The sequence below is a fragment of the Petaurus breviceps genome, unplaced genomic scaffold (genome assembly GCF_028583685.1).
Source record: "Petaurus breviceps papuanus isolate PSGF00001 unplaced genomic scaffold, PetGlider_PUasm1.0 38, whole genome shotgun sequence".
In the NCBI taxonomy this organism is placed as follows: domain Eukaryota; kingdom Metazoa; phylum Chordata; class Mammalia; order Diprotodontia; family Petauridae; genus Petaurus; species Petaurus breviceps.
The window spans coordinates 82,364,502-82,387,855 of NW_027186304.1; the positions used below are offsets into that span (position 1 = coordinate 82,364,502).

Here is a 23,354-nt window from a genome sequence, read left to right on the forward strand (position 1 = left end):
TAATGTTGGAATCTTCTGTCTGCTTTGTTTCCTTTGCCTGGTCATGTCCCCCCACAGTCACTTGTGGCTTTTTGCCACAGTAGGACTCTGCCACCAGACAGGGGAGCTTTCGTCCCAAACACTGGGGTTTTCTCAGCTGCCAGAGGTATTAGATGGGTGCTTTCTCTGAGGTCTCCACATGCTCTGGTGAGCTGGACACACACCCCAGACTCCACCCTAGACTGCAATCCATATCCAAGCAGGTTAAAGCAAGAGCAATTACCCCTCAGACTGGTGCTTGGTCCCCCTACACTTTGCAGGCCAGGAGCTGAAGCTACCAAGTGGCGCTGGCTGGCTGTGCAGGTGTCTCAGCGGCTTCTTCCCATGGGCTCAAAACCACACACTTCCACTTACTGGGTCCCACAGTCTAGACTGCACTGACCTCTCACTTTGTCCTTCACATCTCTGTGTTGATAAATCTGGAAATGGCCACAGCTGCAGGTGATCTGGAGTCCCTCCAGCCAGCAGCTGGTCAGGCCCGCCCTGGGGCTAAAGCCTCAGAGTGGGGCTGGGCTCCCAGAGCACTGTGATTCCTGCCAGCCTGCTGAGCTGTACTCAGTGGAGGTTAGCTTCTCTATGTAATTTTATGGGTTCTGCAGCTCCAAAATTTGTTCAGAGTCCCCTTTTTACATGGATTGGGGAAGGTGGAAGCTGGAGCAGCAGGGAGGTCCTGCTTCTACTCCGCCATCTTGACTCTGTCTCCCCCACCCCCCCCAGTATTTCTATAGTAGCTGTACTTTCCATTATATTCCATGTTTCCATTATATTCCAAGTTTCCATTATAAAGGAGTTTCCAGACAAAAATTCCATACCAAATTACATATGGCTGAGGTTGTCTTTAATGATAATTGGTGATACATGTGTGTATATCTATATCTAAATCTAAATACTGGAGAGAAGAGGTCAATGGCTCCTTATAGTACCTACATATATCACATATATATATTAATAAGTAATATATATATAATATATAGTAATAAGCACTTATAACTCTCAGTGAAATGCCATATGTGTGTGTACATACATACATACATATATATACACACACACACACATTTACAAATATATGCTATAAGGAGCCATTGCCCTCTTCTCTCCAATATTTGTAAATCTGACATGAAATGAATCTCCAATTCTTCCTCACTCCCTCTCCTGGCCTTTTTCTGTCTTTCCTTCCTCTGTCTTTCTAGTCCCTCCCTCCCCTTTTCTCTCTTTTCCATCTCACTCTCCCTTCTTCCCTTCTTCTCTTTCCCATCTTCTCTGTCTCTATCGCCATCTCTGTTTTTGTCTGTCTGTCTATCTGTCTCTCTCACACACACACCTTTCCCTCCATGATGTCACCTATATATAGATATGAGAAACATCAGTTCATTTCATAGACTAAAATTGGATATTTTATAGACTATAATTATTGAATCTTGATGGGTAAAACTGAAATGTCTGAAACTCTATCAAAGGAGTTGCAAGAATTCAATTGTGCTCAATTAAACAAACTACAATAGGTCCCTACTTCTCTTATGCAAGTGTTGGGAGGTGAAATGATGAAAAAGAAGAAAGAAAAGAAAAAAAATTCAGAGTTCAAGGACCTTACATACTTTTGGAATTTAAATGACAAGTTCATACAAAGATCAAAAGCCCATACAAGTCTCATGATATGTAAAAATGATTCCAATTATCTCATATATTGTTTCTCAGCACACACAGTCATAGTTTATATGGAGTCATTTTAGAGGTTTTAAAAAGAAAGGTAGCTAGTTACTTTTGTGAGATAGACGAAAAGATTCCAGAAAATACTAGGCATTATAACTATTGGAGTTATATTCGAAGATGGACATAATAAATACCATATATAGTATAAAAATAATAACTAGCATTTAAATATCACTCTAAGGTTTTATAAAGTGCTTTATTATTTATTATTTGAATAATAGTCCTGAACTATTATACCCATTTTATAGATGAGGAAACTGAGGCAGACAATAATTAAGTGACTTATTCAAGGGTGGCACAGGCAGGAAGTGTTAGAAGCTGGATTTGAACTCAGGTCTTCCTGACGTCCTGACTCCAGGTCCAGTGCTCTATCCAACATGCCACCTAACTGTGCCTGCATATGTTGTTCATGCAATTTAAATATAAATATGTATATAATCATGAATACTTGAAAAAAATCAGTATCTGTAATAAGGCTAGTTAAAAAATACTAAAATAATATATTTGACTTTGAAAAATATTCTCTTTGACCCACACAAAAAAACTAGCTGTGTAACCTTGGGCAAGTTACTTAACCCCAATTGCCCTCCAAAAGGCAAAAAAAAATTCTCTTTGTATACTGAAACCCTGTGAAATTAAATTTCTAATCACATATAACCACCAGGAAGTGCTGCTGCCAACTTGCTTCAGTAATAAGTACTTAGAACTCTTGGTAAAATGTTTTATCGCTGGGGGTTATGAACTCCACCCAACACCAGAGAGCCCTCAGGGGCAAAATCAAGGTCTCTCTGGCTCTCAGGGAGCTACCATGTTTCCCTGATAATAAGACACTGTCTTATTAATTTTTTTGGACAGAAAAACACCAGAGGGCTTATTTTCAGGGGAAGGCTTGTTTTAATGAACATTGACAGCAATTTTAATAAACAGGTAAATGTGAACAAAAAAATGTACCTTTATTCAATAATGATCATGTCATCTTCTTCAACAATATCGTCATAAATGTCCATACCCTGAATTCTGTCCTGGATGTCTTGCGCCTCCATTTCCTTCAGAAGAAGTGGACCCAATCTGTCATGTCCAGCAATATAGCTCTCTTTAAATGAATATGTCTTGTCCAGGTAACCTGCTCGTAATGCCTTGGCGACACAGCTGTCAGTAATTTTATCCCATGACTTCTTCACCCAAGTCACGACTTCTTGCAGACAGGGCTTCACAAAGTTTCCACGCTGATTTCTTTCCATTCAATTTTCAATGTAGTCATTGACTTCCATGTGCAAATGGTCCTTGAATGGCTTGTTTATTGCAATATCAAGGGTCTGGAGATAGGCAGTTATTCCTGCAGGAATCATTACTTGATCTATTCTTCTCTCTGCAAGGAAGTTCATTTCTTTAGCGCGGTGAGTGCTGGCTGAATCCCAGACTATCAGACCTCTTTGGTTACCTCGCATAACAAGTGGCAGCATTAAATCAACCCACTTTCTTATAACGGCTTGTGTACACCAGGCTTTTTTGGTTTCAAGAACGTAAATGCCAGATACACGTTCAATCTTACCTTTCTTGCCCTTACTGATGATTAGAGGTGTGGCTTTCTTTCCATCCAAACGAATTGCCAAAACACAGGTGACCCATGCACTTTCATACCGGTAGCCAGTGGTGGGAATGTAGATTGACATTGCACCCCTGTGATGAATTGTTGTTTGAGATTCTTGTCCCATAAACACTGCAGTTTCATCCATAGCAATCATATTGCAGGTTTGGTACTTGGAAATGTTGATCCTATCAATAAAGGACTTGAATGCAAGTGCACGTTTAATAACTTCAGCATCTTCCAGCTTAAACAGTGTTGTTGATCTTCTTACGTAGGGACAGTTCATACTGTTGAAGGAAACCGTCCAACCAGTGTTGTGATGCTTTGAATCCTTCTGAGACCATTTCAAACTCTGGTGCCATTGAAAGGGCAAATGCTTGAATATAAGCCCTGCGCACAACCAAGGCCTTTGCTCTCCTGTCAGCAATCCATTCACCAATGAGGATCTCCAAGTCAGGATATAAGGGCTGCCGTCCTGATCCAGACCTGCGCTTTTTCCCTTTTCCCTCATCCACCTGTTGATTGAGGTTATTATAATCTGCTCTCCATTTTCTGACCATTTGAAGATCCAAAAGTTTTTCTTTACAGAAAACTGCAAGATTCTTGCCATGTGACTCCTCTACAATTTCTTTCTTATACTCAACAGTATAGCTCTTCCTTTTTGTACTCATGTCTGGGGGTCAAAACAGACAGAATAATAAAATTATGACCATCAGTCCTTCTTTTCACTCCATCATGCCCCCTGAGTTCTTCTTTTTTCCTCCATCATGCCCTTTTTATCCTCCATCATGCCCCCTCACTCCCGCTTACATACCGGGTTTTTATGTTGTCCTGCCTCAGCTCTCCTCCGCGGCACTGCTCTCAATGGCGCCAGCAAGCAAATCACTGGGGAAGAACAGGATGACGCGCTCACTGCTGCAGCTCTGATTGGATGCAGCTCGGAGCATGGCGTGCGTTTCACCCGGGGGGGGGAACGGTGCATACAGAGGGTACCGTAATGTAGCGTGTAGCGCAGGGGATCACCTTCACTACAGTAGCAATCTCAATAGGGCTTATTTTCGGGGGAGGGCTTATTTTAGAGGAATCTTACACAGTAAGGGGAGGGCTTATTTTCGGGATAGGTCTTATTATCGGGGAAACATGATAGCTGCCTCTCTCCCCTAGCTCTGTCCCTCTGTGAGAGACTGTGAGTATTAGGAGAAATATCCCAACTCCTGCTTCTTTGCGAGTTGGGCTAGTTTTTCCTTGACATAATCCTGGATCCTTGGTTAGCTCAAGAGAATACAGGGTCAGGTTCTTGACATCAGTTCCTGGTTACCCAAATGCTAAGAACTCTCTGATGCTTGGCTACTGGACCGCGAGGACAGCTCAGGCAAGGGAGCTTTACTTAGTTGAATCAATTCTGATATCATCAGTGTCTGTCTTTATTAAATCTCCTCTTGCCATGACCAAGTAAATTTTGCTTTGTTCACTTGAGTGACATACAAGTTTCTCATTTTATTCTAATATTGAACCTAAACTGTGAAGAAACTGCCCTGAGCCAGAAAACAGTGTTCCATTAGGCTAAGGGTTTAGTGTGGGTTCTCTTGGCTTAGCTCCCATCTCACTAGAAAAAGAATTTTGCCCCTCTTCCTTTTCCTGGGACTTTTCATTGCAGTGCTATGAAGAGGTACATATGGTGTTCTTTAATCATGATACCCAAAAAAGGAATGAAATCACACGTATTAAAGCACTTAGTAAAGGCTGCCTACTTGTGACTCCTTTGAGTGAGCTGACTCCCTTCACCCCTTATTTTTTGCAAGTTAGCTAAAACTTAAGTTCTCAAGGAAATCTGCTTCTGGTGCTTATATTCAACCCCCTGCCTTATGCAGGAGGGAGAAAAGGTGTTATTCACACAGGGGATCACATAGTAAGGCTAGATGCTGGCGGTCCTGGTCATCTCCAGCTGCCACTGCTTTCCCACTCTGCCTCAGCTCCAGTCCCTGCTTTGACATGACTTGGCTTTGCCAAAGGGTGTGGGACTCACTATTAAAGTCTTATCACAGGTTCCATGGTTCCATGCAGATTACCATCTTGTCTCTCTTTTTGTATTATTTATTCTTGAAAAATTCACTGATACCACCAAATCCACATCCCTCCCTACTGTCTCTCAACCTATGATGGGGGTGGGGAACATACCCATACTGCCAAACATGTTATTGGGAGCCTGTAGTAACTTTAGCTCATATGACATGTCCTAAAATAAAAACAAAACAAAGCAAGCATGGTCAACAGACAGCTTGTTTTATTTGGTTGTTACATTAAAAAAAAAAACCCTCTCCATTGATTTGATGGGAAATGCAATAAAACTATATTTGATTTTAGGCATTATTGAAGAGTGCTTTGTGAGTTCCATGTAAGATACTATTGAAAGTGCTAGTAACATGAAAATGTGGAAAGTTGGTTCATGAAGCAAATGAGGAGGGGCAGTGGCAGAAACAGTGATCACACACCCAGTGAGAAATGCAGGCATGGAAATATGAACTTCTCGCAAGCTCTAGGTGGACCATCTGATTTGACTGCCATGCAGCTCAGATTCCTTTTAAATAGAAACGTCTTTGCATTTGGTAAATGAAGTTACCCTGCGTAGGGTGTCAAGAGAATCATTCTCCAATTACGGCTGTGTTAGGCTGCCCAAAGCAAAGGCAATGGCCTGGGTCTGGCTAAGCAAGGATTCCCATTTGGCACCAGTTCCACAGGCTGCTGAGGGGATGACATTTGGCATCCATGTGCTCTGCTCAGCCTTGAACTTCAAAGGAAAACCCTTTCAGCAATTTTCACGAGTTAGCGAAAATGATCACGCTAAAGTAATGTCTAATGCTTGGAAAAGCGTTGCTATGTTTTGAATGCAATCTCTTTCAAACAAAGACTATTTTCAGCTCTCTCCTTGAGTCAATGTGCAGAAATTCCATAAAACTTTTGGCATCTTCATCTGTGACATTAGGAATAATTGCCCTTATTCTCACTCCTTCGTCTGGCACTGGATGATTTCTTGATAGAGAGTTTCAAAGTAAAACATAGATAATGAAATGAGCACATGGCAAGTGGGGCAAATTAAATTCTTAAGAAATTGCAAACAATTCTTCAGCAACTCCTCTTTAAGCTGTGACCTTGATACATGTTTGACTAAGTAGGATCAGATTTAAAAACTAGTAAATACAGTGTTCTCATGGTGACAGAAAAAAAAAATGGCTCTAGAACAGGTCATACCAGACCCTCCTCATCTCCTTTTTTGGCAATATTAGTAGATTGGTAGGTCAGAGAAATTCTGCTCATATAACATACCTAAATTTCAGCAAAGTATTTGACAAAATCTCTCAGGATGTTTTTGTAGATGAGCTGGAGAAAGACGGGTTGGATCAATGTATAATTAGTTTGATTCAGAAATATTTGAATGACGGCACCCGAAGAATATTGTTTAATGGGTTGGTGTTTAACTGGGAGAGGGAGGTCTGTGTTGGAATGTCCTTGAGCTCCATCCTTGGCCCTGTTCTGTTTAACATTTTTATTAATGACTTGGTTAAAGGCCTGTGAAATTTAGTGATGCCAGGAAGCTGGGAAGGAAATCTAATACATTGTAGTGGGGGATAGGATAAGAAGGGGACTAAAAGCTGAGACAAGGCACATGTCCCACTTCTGTTGTTGTGTTTGTCTTTTGGTTTTGAAAAGGACCGTGACATCAGGGAAATGACTTACAGTTGACTTTGATTTGAGTGAGGGAGGGCTGTGCAAAGTCACCAACCTCACTTTCTCCTCCAGAGCCATCTGGATCCAGTGGCTAGATATTCATCAGGATGACTGGAGATGACTCAGGATGCAATGGGAGACCTTGGCCCTTTTAGATTAAGGCCTTTTCAAGTACTCACTTAGAGTCCCACTTCTAAGATACATTACAAGGTAATCAACATCTGAGCCAGATGTCATATAAGATGTATATATGTACTAGTGGTCAAGGCATTGGTGGTAAGGGAGATGATCTAGTAAGTAGATTTAGTCAGGAACCAAACCAGGGAGAGATACCTGAAGGCAGAGAGTAAAATTTTCCAGTGTTCAATTCTCCATCTACATATATCACTTTCTACCATATCCATTTCCATTTCCACATTTCTATTTTCAGCTCAACTCCCAGACTTTCCATCTCTTGCTATGACTTCCATTCCTAATATGCTTGATTGGTGGGGACAAATATTTATCAAGCACCTATTATGTGTATGTTGACTCCCTCATTATATTGTAAGGGACTGTCTTTTGAATCTTTTTGCACCCCCAGTGCTTAGCCCAGTGCCTGGCACATAGTAGGCATTTAATAAATGTTTATTGATTGATTGATTGATGTTCCAGGCACTGTGCTTTACAAATATTACCATATTTTGTTCTCACAACAACCCTGGGAAGTAGGTGCTATTGTTATCTTTATTTTATAGATGAGGAAACTTCAGAAGACAGAAATTATGTGACTTGTCCAGGGTCACATAGCTAGTAGGTTAGATTTGAACTCATGTCTTCCTCATTTCAGCTCCTATCTGAAACAGGACTGAAACACCTATCTTCCCTTATTCAATTGGTTTGATTATGATAGAGTTCCCATTAATTCTTGCTATTGAATAATGTAACAATGTAATAGACTTGATACATATTGATGTAACAGAATTGTAACAAAATAATGTATGTACAAATCTCAGCAACTCTCCATGTGAAGAGGCTTCTGTGAGAATAATGATGATGGATTAGGGAGACAACTCACTAGGTCTGTGGAACAAATTCTGTAACTTGTGGTTGGTCAACCACATGGGGAATGGGAGGTTCTTTGATCAACATTTAAAAGGCCTTAATGGGCTTCTGCCTCCTTTTTTCTTTCTCTTTGCTTCATTGACTGGTTCCTTAGCTCACAGCATCTGGTAAGACAGAAAACTTTAAGGGAAAAGGTCTCAGGACCCCCCTGCCCCTCTGAGGCCATGTGATCCCAAGAAATAGGCCTTGGTCCTTAAATTTTTTGTTATTTTCCACTCTATGTGACTAGAATGGAGTCTCTCACATTGAGAATTTTGAAAAATTGAGTGACTTGGTCAAAATAAGCACTCTGTAAATGCTTGTTGAATTATAAGGTACTCTATGCCATATATTGCCCAAACAACATATACTCTCTCCTTTGATAGGTGTTAACCTCCACCCTTCAGCTTATAAATATATGCCATAGATGATTCTTTGTCTATATAAGCCTATTAATGAAAGAGATGGGTACTCAAGACCACTCAGGCAAGTAAATATCAACTTGATAAAAAGAGAACTCAGGCAAGCAAGTGAAACAACTGGAGGGATTGGAAATAAGGTTGGTGAGTGGGGAGTGCAGCAAGGAAAACAAAGTGATACATTGGCAGGTAAGCAGCTGAACAGAGGAGACTAGGTGTTGAGTAGTAAGTGGGTTGCAATGACATGAGTTGATGGATGGGGAGTAATACATAGAGGGAGAGAAGGGATGATGGATGTTGGGTTTTTTTTTGTTGGTCCTTCATTCTCTGGAAGGATCAATGACATAATGGGTGATGTCTTGACTTGCTCATGAATTGAATATAAGTGTGGCAGAATTGTGCAAAGTTGTCAGCCTCACTCTCTCTTCCGGAGTCATTGAAGTCCAGTGGCAGGACAAATGACAAGATGACTGGCGATGACCTGGGATGCAGTGGTTGACCATGGTGTCTTCAATGCCTGATTAAGCTCTAAGTGCTTTGCAGTACTTGCTTCAGCTACCTTCAAGGTCATTGAAACAAATTATTCTCCAAAGGATGGTGGGTAGAAAGGGAAACAAGGGAGAAAAATTATTTAGAAAGTGGCAAAGGAACAGAGCAGAGTTTGGGGAGGTAGGCAGATAGTGGAGCCAAAGCACTGGTATGGGCAAGGATGGAAATATCAGCAGTGCCATTTATATTCACGTCTATATAGGAGAGATGAGTAGTTCAAGGTCGATTAATCCTTTCATTCAGTAAGTGTTTATTGACTACTATGTGCTAGATATTGGAGATACAAAATAGAGAATAAGACAATTCCTGCTCTCAAAGTGCTTGCATCCTGTGGGGGAGAGGGAAGAGAAGGCACCATGTACTAAGTTAAGTCAATATAAACTGTTTCTGCAGTAAGTACTAGGTAACTCTGGGGGAGACAGAGAACACTAGCAATGGGGGGCATCCAGACAGTCGGTGTGTGTGGGCCGAGACTGAACTGAGTCTTGAAGGAAGCTAGAGACTCTAAGATTCTGCCCTTTATTCCTGGCATGACCTTGGGCAAGTACTTCTTTGTGCCTTAGTTTCTACATTTGTAAGATGAGGAGGTTGAACTAGATGATTTCTAGATGAAAAGTTGAACTAGATGATTTTCAGCTCTAACACTGGGATCCTATCTGGGAGAGGTGAGAAGGGAGCAAATAATGCTTTTTAACTATGCATAAGACCTACAGAAACACTTCCTGCTCTTAAGCAGTTTCATGACTACATTGCATATGTTGAAATAACACAGTAAAGCCCATTCTCAAATAGAACAAATTCGAGTTGTGAATCAAGCATCCTCTTTTAAAAGGCTTTTTGGAGAATGACCTGCTATCTTTAATCCCACAAAACAAATTCAGTGTATTGCCTAAAAGTTCTCCTTAACTTCATCTTTTACCTTTCATCACTAGAAAAAACTGGAGGAGCTAGTCAGATTCCATCTCTGTGGAATATGGTTAGTGCGGATGCTGTGGAATAAGGTAAGTCTTTAATAATCCCCTATGTGTCTTAAGTGGCACTGTCTCTCCCATTTGGATGCTTGCATTCCTGTCCCTTTATTGGAATGAGGAAGAATGCTTCCTCAGTCTGGATTGATCATTATCTTGTGGCTTCCCCCACTGACATAAATGTCTCTTCTTTTACAGCTATTTCCTGGGCTCATGGGTTTGGGTCTCTGCACAGCAGGGACCAGGAAAGACTACACCTTGTCTGTCTCCCTCCTGTTTCCTTCCCCCTCTGAAGGGTTGTAGCTGGGAAGGGGGATGTGTCTGGGCAAACTCTGTTGAAATTAAGACAAGAAGTTGAAGGCATCTGGAAAAGTGGAGTATTTCATGGGCAAAAGTTTTAATGTTAAGTACAGAGGGATAACAAGGGCATAGAGATTTTTTTTAAATTTCTTCATTCTTTTCCTTCAAGGGAAATGGGGAAGGAGAAAATGAGAGAATGTAAGAAAGAAAGACAGGCAGACAGAGATAGAGAGACAGAGACAGAAATAGACACAGACATAAAGAGACAGAGAGGAGAGGCAGAGAAGAGAGACAGAATAAGTGAGAGAGAGACAGAGAGAAAAAAAAAAGAATACAATTAATTAGCTCTCTAGCCTCAGGCACTATAATTTGCCTTTTACTTTCTGCATTTTCATATTTGAGTCTGAAAAGCAGAGGACCAAAACAATCAGCAACAGATGGCCCCATGTAATCTGCATGGTCCATGAATTCAGTTAGCATGCAAATTGTCATCCTAGGGCGATTCCAGGGAACTGCTTGGAAAAAAAAAGCCTCAGCAGGCCTGCTTTGCAAAATAGATAGAGGACATGATTAAAATGTCTGGATTCAATCATATGTTTAATTACAATCTCTTTTTTATCTCCACTGCAATGACTGGTAGCGATTACGATACAAATATTGAAAATGCGGATGACGTAAGGTGGTAATAGGAAGGCTGATAGGTGGTCTCTGTTTGATCCAAGTGATCAAAGCCCCCTTTCAAGGGGGGGGGATTTCTCCCCCAGCTCCCCTTCCTTAGCCAATACACTTTAGAAGAAAGGGATATGTTTTCAGGGAGACAGTTCTATGGCATTACAAGACAATCCAAGACCACCTTCCAAGCAAGCATGAGTGTACAACACTTCAGTGATTTCAATATATCTCATCTCATCTTCACTCATCTACCTCCCCTGGCAGCAATGGGTGATGGACCACAAGTGCTTGAGAACATCAGCGTTGAGTTTTCCTGCTTGAGGATGTTGGATGCATTTCTTACCTAACTCTAATCAGCTTTCTCATATGCAAATGATTATGTGGAATTTTCAGGAGCCCACTCACATAGCCTTATGGGAGGAGCTTCTTTTCCTGTAAGCTGGAGTCTGGAAAATCAGAGGTGCAGGGGAACATAGAAAACAAACTTGGCCAACATTTTGATTCAGAGAATATCAGACACTTTGCCAGAACAACAGAGACAACAAAGGCTCATAGCAACTTGGTTAAACTGCCTAGCATTGTAGATGCTTTGGAAGAGGAAAGACTAATGAAGACAAATGGAAAGATACAGCCAGGAAGCTTCTCCCTCCTCTTCCCCTACTCCCCACCTCCCCTGCCATTACAGCACAATCAGCAGCCCAGACTTTTTCAAAATTGAAAAGCTCTTTGGCTGTGGCTTTCAGCAAGACTTGGGTTATTCCTGCATTGGCATTGATTTATTGCCGCGTTTAGTGGCATCACACACCCTCCAGTTATTTCTCACACTGGCTAAAGGAGACTATGGGCAAAGATACACTTGATCTATTGAAACTTAATTCAATCAATGTTTGTTCAGCAATTGTGATGTGCTGGCACTGTGCAGGCCACTGTCAGTAAAACATGAAACCCCAAAGAGCTCACAGTTTTGGTAGTTGGTAGGTGGACAGCTAGGTGGGACAGTGGTTAGAGCACTGGACTTGGAGTCAGGAAGACCTGAGTTAGATTTGGCCTCAGACACTAGCTATTTGAGCCTGGGAAAATAAAGTAACTTCTATCTGCTTCAGGTTCCTCTTTTGTAAAGTGAGACTAGTAGTAGCACTTACCTCCTAGGGTTCTTGTGAGGTTTATAAATTTGTAAAGTGCTTGGCCAACTTTAAAGTGCAATACAAATGTTAGCCATTACAGCTTATATGTGTGAAAAAGAACATAAAATATCATTAAGTGTTGAAGTGAGTGGTAATGAGGAAGGGAGTACACAGAAGGGAAAACTCAGTTGGGCTAGAGTAGAAGGAGAAAGCATTACAAAGAAACTGAGTCTTGAAGGATGAATAGAATGGGAACAAAGAAGAGGGCAATGGTAGTAAGAAGGTACAGATATGGCAGAGAACTTGGAATTGCGGGGGGCTGGTGAGGAGATAGTCTAGCTGGAGTAAAGGGTAGATGAAGAGGGACAGAAGATTATCAAGTTACATAGTTAGATGGGACCAGAATGTGGAGGGGCTTTCAATAACACAAAAATTATCTTTTCTGTGATTTTGCTTCTAGGGTTCCATGTAGACTCGAGGTAACTGAACCCTTTTGGATTTAGGATATTGAATCTATTACATGATTGTGGGGTCATATATATAGATCTAAAAGGGACATTAGAAGTCATCCACTTTCCTTTTACAGACAAGGAAACTGAGACCTAGAGATGTTAAGTGACCTGCCCAAGGACACACAGATAGTAATACATGGAAGAGCCAGGATTTGAAAACTAATTATTCCAAATCTAGAACCTTTTCAACTGTTTAAAATGTGTCTGCATGATCTGAAATAACCCTTTTGGAGAGAAAGCTTTGTGCATTGTGCAGGGGCAATAGGGGCACCACTAATAGAAACTAATCACAGTTTCTATTTGGATCATTGAGGTTTTTTTTAAATTTATGGAATAACATAAGCATTTCCAAAGCATAGTACAATAAAAAAAGATGCTGTACATGAAATTGTAAATCTACTATGCACAACTTGCTATTCCTTTCAAATATAAAGCAAAATTATCAGGTAAATTTCTTTTTTTTTCTTCCCTTCTCCCACCCCCCTGCCCTAGAGATGTCTACCATTACACACATTAGGTATATATATATATGCAAAATTTTTCTATACATACTTCTATTCATCAGTTTTTGCTTTGAATGCAGATAGCATCTTTCTTCATATGTCTTTTATAGTTAATTTGGGTATTCATAATAGACAAAATAACTTATTTGCTGAAAGTCACTCTGAAAACAATATTGCTATTACTGTATACAATGCTCTCTTGGTCCTGTTCATTTTGCTCTCCATTATTTCATACAAGTTGTTCCATGTTTTTCTAAAATCATTGAGCTCGTCATATACAGTAGTATTCTCTCACTATCATATATCACAGCTTGTTCAGCCATTCCCCAATTGATGGGCATCCCTGCAATTTCCAGTTCTTTGCCTCCATGAAGAGCTGCTAGAAACATTCTAGAACATATAGGTTCTTTTCTTTTTTCCTTAATCATCTTTGGAAATAGACCAAGTAGTGGTATTGCTGAGTCAAAAGTATAGGTAGTTTAGTAACTCTTTGGGCATAATTCCAGATTGCTTTCCAACATGGTTGGATCAATTTACAATTCCACCAACAATGAATTAATGTCCCAAATTTTCCATATCCTCTCCATCATTTGTTGCTTTCCCCTACAATTATTTTAGCCAATTTGGTAGGTGTAAAGTGATATCTCAAGGTTGTTTTCATCTGCATTTCTCTAATCAGTGCTCACTGAATTGTTTTAAAGAGTAAGCATGGTATAGTAGACAGGCCACTGAATGTGGAGTCTATTAATGACAAATATTAAAAATGCATTTTTTATTATGATGGAACACACAATCATCAGTCCTAGTTAATTTTGAGTTGCTTCTGCTTGGCTCTATCTTATTTTGGTCCAAGAATTCCTCTTCTCGGTCCAGGAATTTCACCTCATCCAGAAACTCCTCTTCTGGTCCAAGAGGCTTGGTCCCAGAATTGCTCCCTATTTCCAGAAACTCTCCATGCCACCATCGTATTCACAAGCTCCTGCTTTTTGGCTCTTGTTCTCAGAGCTTCCAGATAGTCTTGGGTACTCCTTCCTGGTCCTCAACTTCCTTTTTCTGCTGATGGTACCTTATAATTATCTTTACTGCCTGATGGAGCTACTCACTACTTTAGAATCTGTGTTAATATATTAATTTACACACACACACACACACACACACACCAACACTTGAGTGTTCTAGTCACACCAGTTCATCTTTTGTGAGACTCACAATGCAGTATGAAGATAGATAGTGGTAAGGGTTTAAATAGCTAGCACTCACTCAGTTTCGTAGTCATCCATCCCTTGCCCCCTGCCCTTGTCTTTCTCAGTGCTACTCAGGCCACTGTAACCATACGGAAGACTGCCAGGAGCTCCTATGATCTGTTTTCCTATAGTTGGGCCATCATTAAGGACCATGTGGTGATCATAGATTACATCAAAGAGGGGAGATGAGAAGTAGTGACACATTTTCCAAACTTGTCTGAAGAGTAATGTATTTGATGTTCCACAACTCAGTCTATTCACAAGGGAAGATTTCTTGCCTTCTGAACATCTCCATCCAGGTGTGCCATAGCATTTTAGACTCAACCTGTCCCAAACCAAAATCATTCTTTTCCCTGCCTAAACTGACTCTTGATCCTAACTTCTCTCTTTCCATCAAGGCTACACCAATTCTAATGACTCAGCCAGCAACTTAGGAGGCAACATCTTGATAATTAAATGTCACAGTTCTTTCATCTGTCTCCTTTTCTCAATTCTCATCACAGCTACTTTAGTTCAGGCACCTATTAACTCTTGCTTGGACTATTCCAACAGTCTCCTAACTCTCCCATGTATATCCAGTCTCTCCCCATTCTAATCCATCCTCTATACAGTTGACATTAATATTCCTAAAGGTTTTTGTCACTGTTGTACTCAGCATACTTTAGTGGCTTTCCCTTGAGTGGAGGATAAAATAAAAACTTCTCTGTTGTTTATAGCACTCTCCCAGTCTGGCTCCCAGTCCAAAGTTTCTAGATTAACTGGTCTGCTTTCTGTTTCTTGTCCATAATATCATATCTCCTATGCCTGTGCTTTTGCACAGCTTATATAGTTCATGTCTGGAATGCACTCTTTTCACCTCTGCCTGTTGGAATTCCCAGCTTTCCTCTTATCAAACACCAAATCTTTAATTAAACTTTTCCTGATACCTTCAGTCATTAGTGTCTCAATTTACTTTTTTTCTATTTTGAATATATTTTACATTTATTTTTTCTGTGCAGATATAGATTCACCTCATACAACATGAACTCCTTGAGGCCAAGGTCTTTGTTTTTCCTATTTTATCCTAAGCAAAAGTGCTCTAGGTACCTAGTAGGTGCTTAATAAATGCTTGCTAAATTAGAATGAATCTCTTAGTGTTTGATTTTTTTATGACATAGAAAATGGGTTCAAATAGTTGTATTGAATGAATATATCCTTACTGCCTAATGGAGTTACTCACTACTTTAAAATCTATATTAATACATTAGCTTATATATTCATATATTATGTATTTGTATACTACATATACACTATATATGTGTATATATTTAGTATATATACACATCTATATTTGACTATGTTAATTGTTAGAATCTGTTACTATTCTTCCCAATTTGAATCAGAAAATTTTAAACTAATTTCAGCTCTAAATCTTATTATGATTATATTAAAAAGAGAAAAGAATAAAATACTGACATAACATTTTCGACTTTCAATATGTTATGGTGGGGGGTGGCCAGGTGGCTCAGCGAGTAAGAGCACAAGCTTCAGTGTCAGGATGACCTGGAGATCGAATACCGGGCTCAGACACTCAGCACCACACCCAGAAATAACTGGCCATGTAACCTTGAGCAAGTTACTTAACCCCGATTGCTTAAAAAAAAATGCTATGGTGGGAAGAATATTAGATTTGGGAGTCAAAGGACCTGGGTTTGAGTCCTGATTTTGCTACTTGTTTCTTGGGCAAGTAACTTCATCTCTCTGGGTCTTAGTTTCATCATTTGTAAAGAAAGATGAACAAGGTCTCATGACTTTAAGAAAATTGAATCATTTAAATTGGAACCACATTACTGACAAGTTAGATCTGTTACTATATGATGTCCAGACTTTAGCTATGAGACACCATATTGATGAATTAGAGAAATTTCTTTGTAGATAATGAAATGAGTAGTTATTGCTTTCAGGAGCACCATATAATTTACCTTCATAAAAGCGTGGTATTATTGTGGCTAGAAATTAGATTTAGAGTCAGAAAGTCCTGGGTTTGAATCCTGCCTCAAATACTTACTAACTCGGAGACCCTGGACATCTGTAAAAGGAGGTGTTAGATTCTTTGACCTCTAACATCCCATCCAGTTCTAAATCTCTCACCTGTGATCTAATACAAAGATGTTTAATAATTTGTTTCATTTTCTATCTTTTGCAAGTATTTCCATTAATATTCATTTGCCCTAAAAAAAATAATGTTCTCCCTCAGCAAGGAGACCTATACTAGGTTGACCACCTTCATTGGATTTTTTACTAAGATCATGGGACCTAGATTCATACCCATTATCTTACTCTTACTACTTATATAATCTTAATCAAATCATAACCTCTTGGGGTCTCAGTTTTTCCATCTGTCAATTCAAAGAGTTGGACTAGGTGGCTTTTGAGATACTTTCCAGCTCTAGATATGAGATCCTATGAATGAAAGGAATGGGTATTTTAGGAAAAAGAAATGGTTCTTAGGATTTGGGTTCTTAGGATGGTGGGAAACTCTTCCCTCCCAATATATGTGTGTATACTGTAACTCTTCTATGTTTATTACTGCAAAATCATGAGCCATAAGAGATTAAGGCACAGAACTCACCTTGAAAGTGCTAAGAACAGATTTTCAAAGCCATTTATTTTTAATGGTGCTTAAATATCGCCTCATTACTAACATATAAAAAAAAGCCTTTTGAGTCGCTATTTCATCTTACAAATGTTAGCTATTCTTTGTAGACAGGACCTGTCTGTTAAAGTAATATGTGACTACTACAGAACCAAAAATGCCTTACAATTTGAGGCTGACATCTGTTTACTATATCCAAGGGCGAAAAAGGGTGCTGTGCAGTTTTACTGGAAGAATTTTCCTTTAACAAGGCAGCCCGGAGACTTCAACAGGTCTTTGCAGTAAAGTGGTTTGTTCTGTGTGGAACACCACCAGAGGCCTGGTGGATTCATGGGAATTTCTACTTTCTAGTTGTCAATGCTCCTCTTAGATGAACATTTCATTGATCTAGGAAGTTCTAGCAGCTTCAATGTTCTTTCTGAGAGGTAGCATGGAAACACTAGTTCTTTGTTAATTAGTCCCCAAGTGGGTTTTGAGTTTATTTTGGGGGTGGGGTCATCTGTTGTCACTATAAATTGTTCATTTTCCTTTCACTTTTAAGAAGGTCAAACCATATTTTAGAGTCCCCTCCTCTAATTTTATACCTTTAAAATAATTTTTAGACACTTGTAAGGGCTGTTCAATCAGAGTCTTATGCTTAGAACAACTTCATCTGAGCCCTGTCTAAGCCACTGCAATTAAGAGAAGATCAGACAGAAGGCAGTCTACTTTGTAGCGAGTTTAAATCTGTGTGTAATCTTGCACAGGTGCTACTTCCTGTGCTCTGGAAAATCCGTCATCACCAAACAGGCCAACTGCACCACACCTGGGTTAAAACTGAACATCTGGACCCACTCTCCTTTATTCACTCATGTTCTTCAAATCTTCCCTGAACAAATGGAACTTTAACATGGGCTTGACATTAGAGATTTGTAAGCTTTGTGCACAGGGCCAAATACAGTTTGATATGAAACACAACTACTCTTCTTGTACTGAACAGATTACAGATATCATATCCCAGTAGTATATTTCAATTAGTAACTTTCAAGTAATTTATGGAGGTCATTTCCACCAGTAGTGATATATCTCATAATGGTATTAGCAGTTTTCCCAGGGAATTTTAAGGGAGGTAGAAGTAGGGTGAATGCCATAATTGAGGATTGGTCAGTGGTGCTTTGGATTCCAGTTGCTTTGCACTGGGTTCTGACTGCCTAGAGATTTAAATAGCAATGTAGAAAAAAATTAGTGTAATGCTATTTTATATAGATCCTAGTTTGTTAAAGGAATTTTCAGATGTTGAGTTTTATTCAATGCTCAGAGTTATGTACTCCTTGTCAATTTTTGGTGATTTGTAACTCACAGTGTGGAAACTTTGTCCACCAACTCTTTATTTAGGGACTAATGCAGTTGCCCGGGGGACTGAGAAGTGAAATAATTTGCCCATGATCATATCACTAGTATGTATCAAAGGTAAGACTTCAAAACAGGTGTTTCAGACTCCAAGGCCAGCCCTTTCTCACTATACTACCCTCTTTCTCATTGATTCTGTAGAACATTTAAAATTCTGTGATATCAGAGATGATTAATCAGTAAAAATTGAGTACCTGTTTTTCTCAGTGCTGGGAGACTGTGAAAGACAGCAAAAGTCACACAGAGAATTGAGGGTTTGCATTTTAACTATTAAGGGAATGTTGAGTAATAAAGATGACATAGATTTTTGCCACCCATAAGGAAACATGAAGTAATGGAGTCACATCCTTGAGCAGTGATGAAAGGGATTAGTTATACGTGTAGGAGCATTGGTGCTTATGCCCTTCTTAGTAGAAGTGCCCTGAAAGGTAAATGGCTATTTGGTTCATTCCGTTCTCAAAATTAGTCCAATTTGACGTTAAGTCCTTGGATTCCAATGGTTATGATATTGGCAAGCCCGGAAGCGGCTCTACCAGCAGTACTGCAGTCCTAGAGGGGTATAGGAAGTTGAACTAAGTAGTCCTGACTACTATCTAGGAGGAAAATTAAGTTCTAGGAGGTTATCTCCTCTCTCACTCCCATCTCCACTCCTGCCCATGTGTTGCTATTTGGTAGGCTCTGGGCTGAGCTGAAAAATGTTGCTGTAAGTCTCTGGCTTTCTTTCACAATTGAACTAGTTAAATCAAGCATTTAAGTACTTATTATTTAACAAACACTGCGCTAAATTCTGGGGATACAACGAAAGAGAAAAACTATCCCTGCCCTCAAGGAGCCCACATTCTAATGGGGGAGACAACATGTAAATAACAAGGTACCAAAAAGACATACGGTATGGAGTAGGGAGGTAATTGCAGAGGAGGAAGACTCTAGCAACTGAAGTTACAAAGAAGGTCTTCTGCAGAGGGTAGGATCTCACTTGAATCTTAAAGGAATCCAGAGAAGCCAAGAGGCATTGGTGGAAAGGGAGAGCACTCCACACATGGGGGTCAGGGCAAAGTTGTGGAGATGGGAGATTGAGGGTCATGTGGGAGGATCATTTAGTAGGACAGTGCTGCTGGATCATAGAATGTGTAAAAGGGAGTAAAGTATAAATAGCCTGGAAAAGTAGGAAAGGGACAGGTTATGAAGATCTTTAAGTACCAAACACAAGACCTTTCATGGTTCTTGGAGGTAATAGGGAGCCACTGGAGTCTTTTGAGCAGGTGATTAGAACTATGCTTTTAAAAAATCAATTTGGTAACTGTGTGAAAATGAATTGGTGAAGGCAGAGACTGGAAGCAGGAGGAACCATTAGAAGGCCATTGCAATAGTCCAGGTGAGGGGGATGAAGGCCTGAATTAGCGTGATGGCCATGTGAAGAGAGAGAAAGGGATGGAAGTATCCAAGGTGAAAAGCAGAAATGAAAATATTTGTCAACATATTAACTTCATAGGATGAGAGTTAAGAGTTTAGGATGACATTGAGGTTGTGAGCCTGTGTGATTAGAAAGATAGTGGTACCTTCAATAATTACAGAGAAACTGGGAAGAAGGGAGGGATTGAAGAGAAGAGAAGGAGTTTGGTTTTGGACATGTTGCTCATGGGAATCTAGTTTGAGATGCCCCCAATGAAGTTGGTGATATGGTAATGGAGGCGAAGACTGGCGATATAGATCTGACAGTCATGCCTAGGGAAGATAATCAAAGCTGAGCTGATAAGACCACCAAGTGAGAGACAGACCCTAGAGGGAAAGAAGAGTCCCCAAGGCATAGCCTTGATGGGCATCCTTCCTGGCATCCATGCAACTGGGAGGAAATTAGTTCTAGTCTAGAAACTTCAGGGCTGATGTTAATAGAAAAGCATTGTAAAGCTGGGAAGATTGGTACCATCTCAGAACCCAATTTTCACACTTAAACCAGATTCAAGTGTGCTGGTGGGGTGGGTAGAACTAGACTTGTCTCAGCAAAGAATTCTTTGGAGCCAAGTGTGTAGTTCATGGGATAAAAAGATTTTCATTTTTTGAGGACTGTCAAGCTGGTGCCTTTTGTAAGAACATAATTGCTTCCAGAATTTTAGAGATGGAAAAAGGGTTCTTTTTTGGTACCATATCTTTTGTTTCTTTAATAAATTCTCCCTTTAAGTTTGGAGGTTTCACACAGGAGATTTCACCCAGTCAGTCCTGGCGCATAGAAAGCACTTAATTAGTGCATGTTCACTTTAAAAAGTAAGTACTTAATAAATGCTTACTGACTGATTGACTAACTGGAGATACAAAAGAAGGCAAAAATAATTTCCTTACAGAATCACACACTTGATAATGGAAAGGCTATAGTATGGGAGGAAGAACAGAATTTTAAACAAGGTAGAAATGGAAGGGCAATGTATAAATACACAGTTAGAAAAAAATTAGATTTAGAAGATCTTTTTAGAAGATCAATTTTAGATTGAAAGCAACCAAATTTATATGAGATAAACAAATTGAGAAACAGTAAATGTATGACACTTTAGGTATTGTGTAAGAAGTTTATGGTCAAATCTAAGACCCAGTAATATCTGTCAGTCATTTGTGTGACAGCTAAAGAATTTTGGAGTCAATTGACAAATGACAGAGTGAGGAAGAAATGAGGTAAACAGGCATATGTGGAAAGGGTTTCTGGGAACTTCTAGAGAGAAAAATATGACAAAATTATGCTGATTACAAATAAGAGGGGCAAAATTCCCAAAAATTATAGACCCAATATGAATGTCTACAAAGGTTGAGTGATAATAGTGAAGTGTGCAATAAAAAAAAGAGATAAAATTGGAAATGAGAAGAAGGTGCTTCCTTGGGTAGCACATGTACTAAAACTAGAATGATAGATTAGCATGGTCCTACTCAAGGATGACATTCAAATTTGTGAAGCACTCCATATTTCTTTAAAAAAAGGAAAGGAAAGAGAATATGTGTTTGTAAATAAAAGAAATGGTAAAATAGAAAATTAATTTGTTTGTTGGTAGATGAATTCTTGTTTCTAGGAATAAACATTAAATAATACATATATAGATTCTTTGAAAATGTGTTTGTGACTTAGAGGTTTTCCTAATATTCAAAATTCAAATGATACCCACGCAATCCTGTTTTTGGGATTTATGAGCAGGAGTTAGATTCATTTCTGTCAAATAAGTTAAGAACCCGGAGGCAGGAAAGATGAATGAAAAATCTCTGAAGGCCAATTAGTCCTGTGATTATAACAATTACATCTAACAGGATAGTCCCTGTCTAAATGAGTAAAGATCCCAATGTATCTCTTATTGGCTAATAGGTCTTAAGTGTTCATTTATTGTGTATAGGAAGGAAGAGATAACTATGCCTTCCATTACCAAGTTCTGTGGTTTCATAGATGTAGACTCTCCCTCCCATGATGTAGATTTCAATCTATCCATACCTTATTCCATTTAGCTCTTGTCCATTTCTTCCCATAACTTTTCCAGATAGCTTCCCATAACTGCTTTCCTCAATCTCAATGTATAACCAAACCACCTTCTTTCTGATAAGACATCTCCTAGATGCTATTACTTATGTTAATCTTTGCATGTTCCTGATTTTGTAAACTTCAAAACCATGCTGCTATTGCTGTGGCATCCTGGAATTTACCTTAGCACCTGTGGCCTTCTCACTCCGCAGCAGCCCATTAACCCAGAGGCTCTTTGCACAAGACTTCACTCCGTCTCTATTGGCAACTCCCTTCTGGAGCCTCCATTTTGTGGAAGGACCCAGACTAGCCTAACTTTGTTCCTCTCCTGGATCTGTTTCTGACTTTTTGGATTGATGCCTCTTGCATCTGATACCTACATCTCCTTCCTTTAAAGTTCCCCTTTGTGTATATTGTCTTCCCTCATCAGAATATACGTTCCTTGAGGGAAAGCACTATGGTTCCCTTGCTTGTATTTGTATTGCCTGGAACATAGTAAGCACTTAATAAATGTTTGTTTCCCCCATCCCCTTCCATGTAAGTCATTGGTGTAGTTTATATCCACCAATACTTTCCTCATGGCTCTTTCAGACAACTGCAATTTTTATTCTTCAGAGATTGTGGTGTTTATGATTTATAGCTTTTTAGCATTACCTGAACAATATGAATATTAAAAGTTGGGTTTCTATTTTAAGGAGATGATTGGAACCTTTCCAAAATACAATCCAACCCACTATTCAGTTCAGGGTCTGATTCATTGACCATTTGCAGTGTCTATCCACTATGTAGTAATGGATTAGCTCAATGGACTGGCCTTATTATTATTACTTTGACTAAAGGGTCCATCCTTTGACTCACTTCTTAAAGAGGCCTATTCACTGAATGTGGGTTGCCTCACTTAAAGTAAGAACCTGAAAAGACCTTAGCCTAAAAGGACCAAAGTCTCCCACTACATCCTGGGCCACCTCCAGTCATCCTGATTGATATCAGGTCACTGGACCCAGATGACTGTTGGAGAAAGTGAGGTTGGTGACTTTGCACAGACCTCCTTCACTCAAATCATGCCATCACCTCCCTGATGTCATGGTCCTCTTCAAGAATGAAGGCCAAACCACAATTTACAATTACATAATAGTCTGGATTCTTTGTCCATTTGATTTTTCTGGTGTAGCTTATTGGATCCACACAAGTAGAGTGCATGCTTCTTGAGGACAGGTATATCTTAGTGTTCCTATCACTTAGTACTATAAGTGTCTAATATATATTTGTTAATTGATTGGGCTCTTGATCAGAAACTTTTAAGTACCATGGATCTCATTAAAGAGGCAGGAGTATCTGGAGTAACATCATCTAATGGAAACCTTTTGGACTCTCTGGCATCTTCCATAACAATGACAAATCTC

At 39.6% G+C, this 23,354-nt stretch overlaps 1 pseudogene; it reads left to right on the plus strand.

Annotated features, from left to right (window-relative positions):
- The first annotated feature begins 21,316 nt into the window (after positions 1–21,316).
- On the plus strand, positions 21,317–21,415 carry LOC138170758 (U6 spliceosomal RNA; annotated as a pseudogene).
- Positions 21,416–23,354: the final 1,939 nt, after the last annotated feature.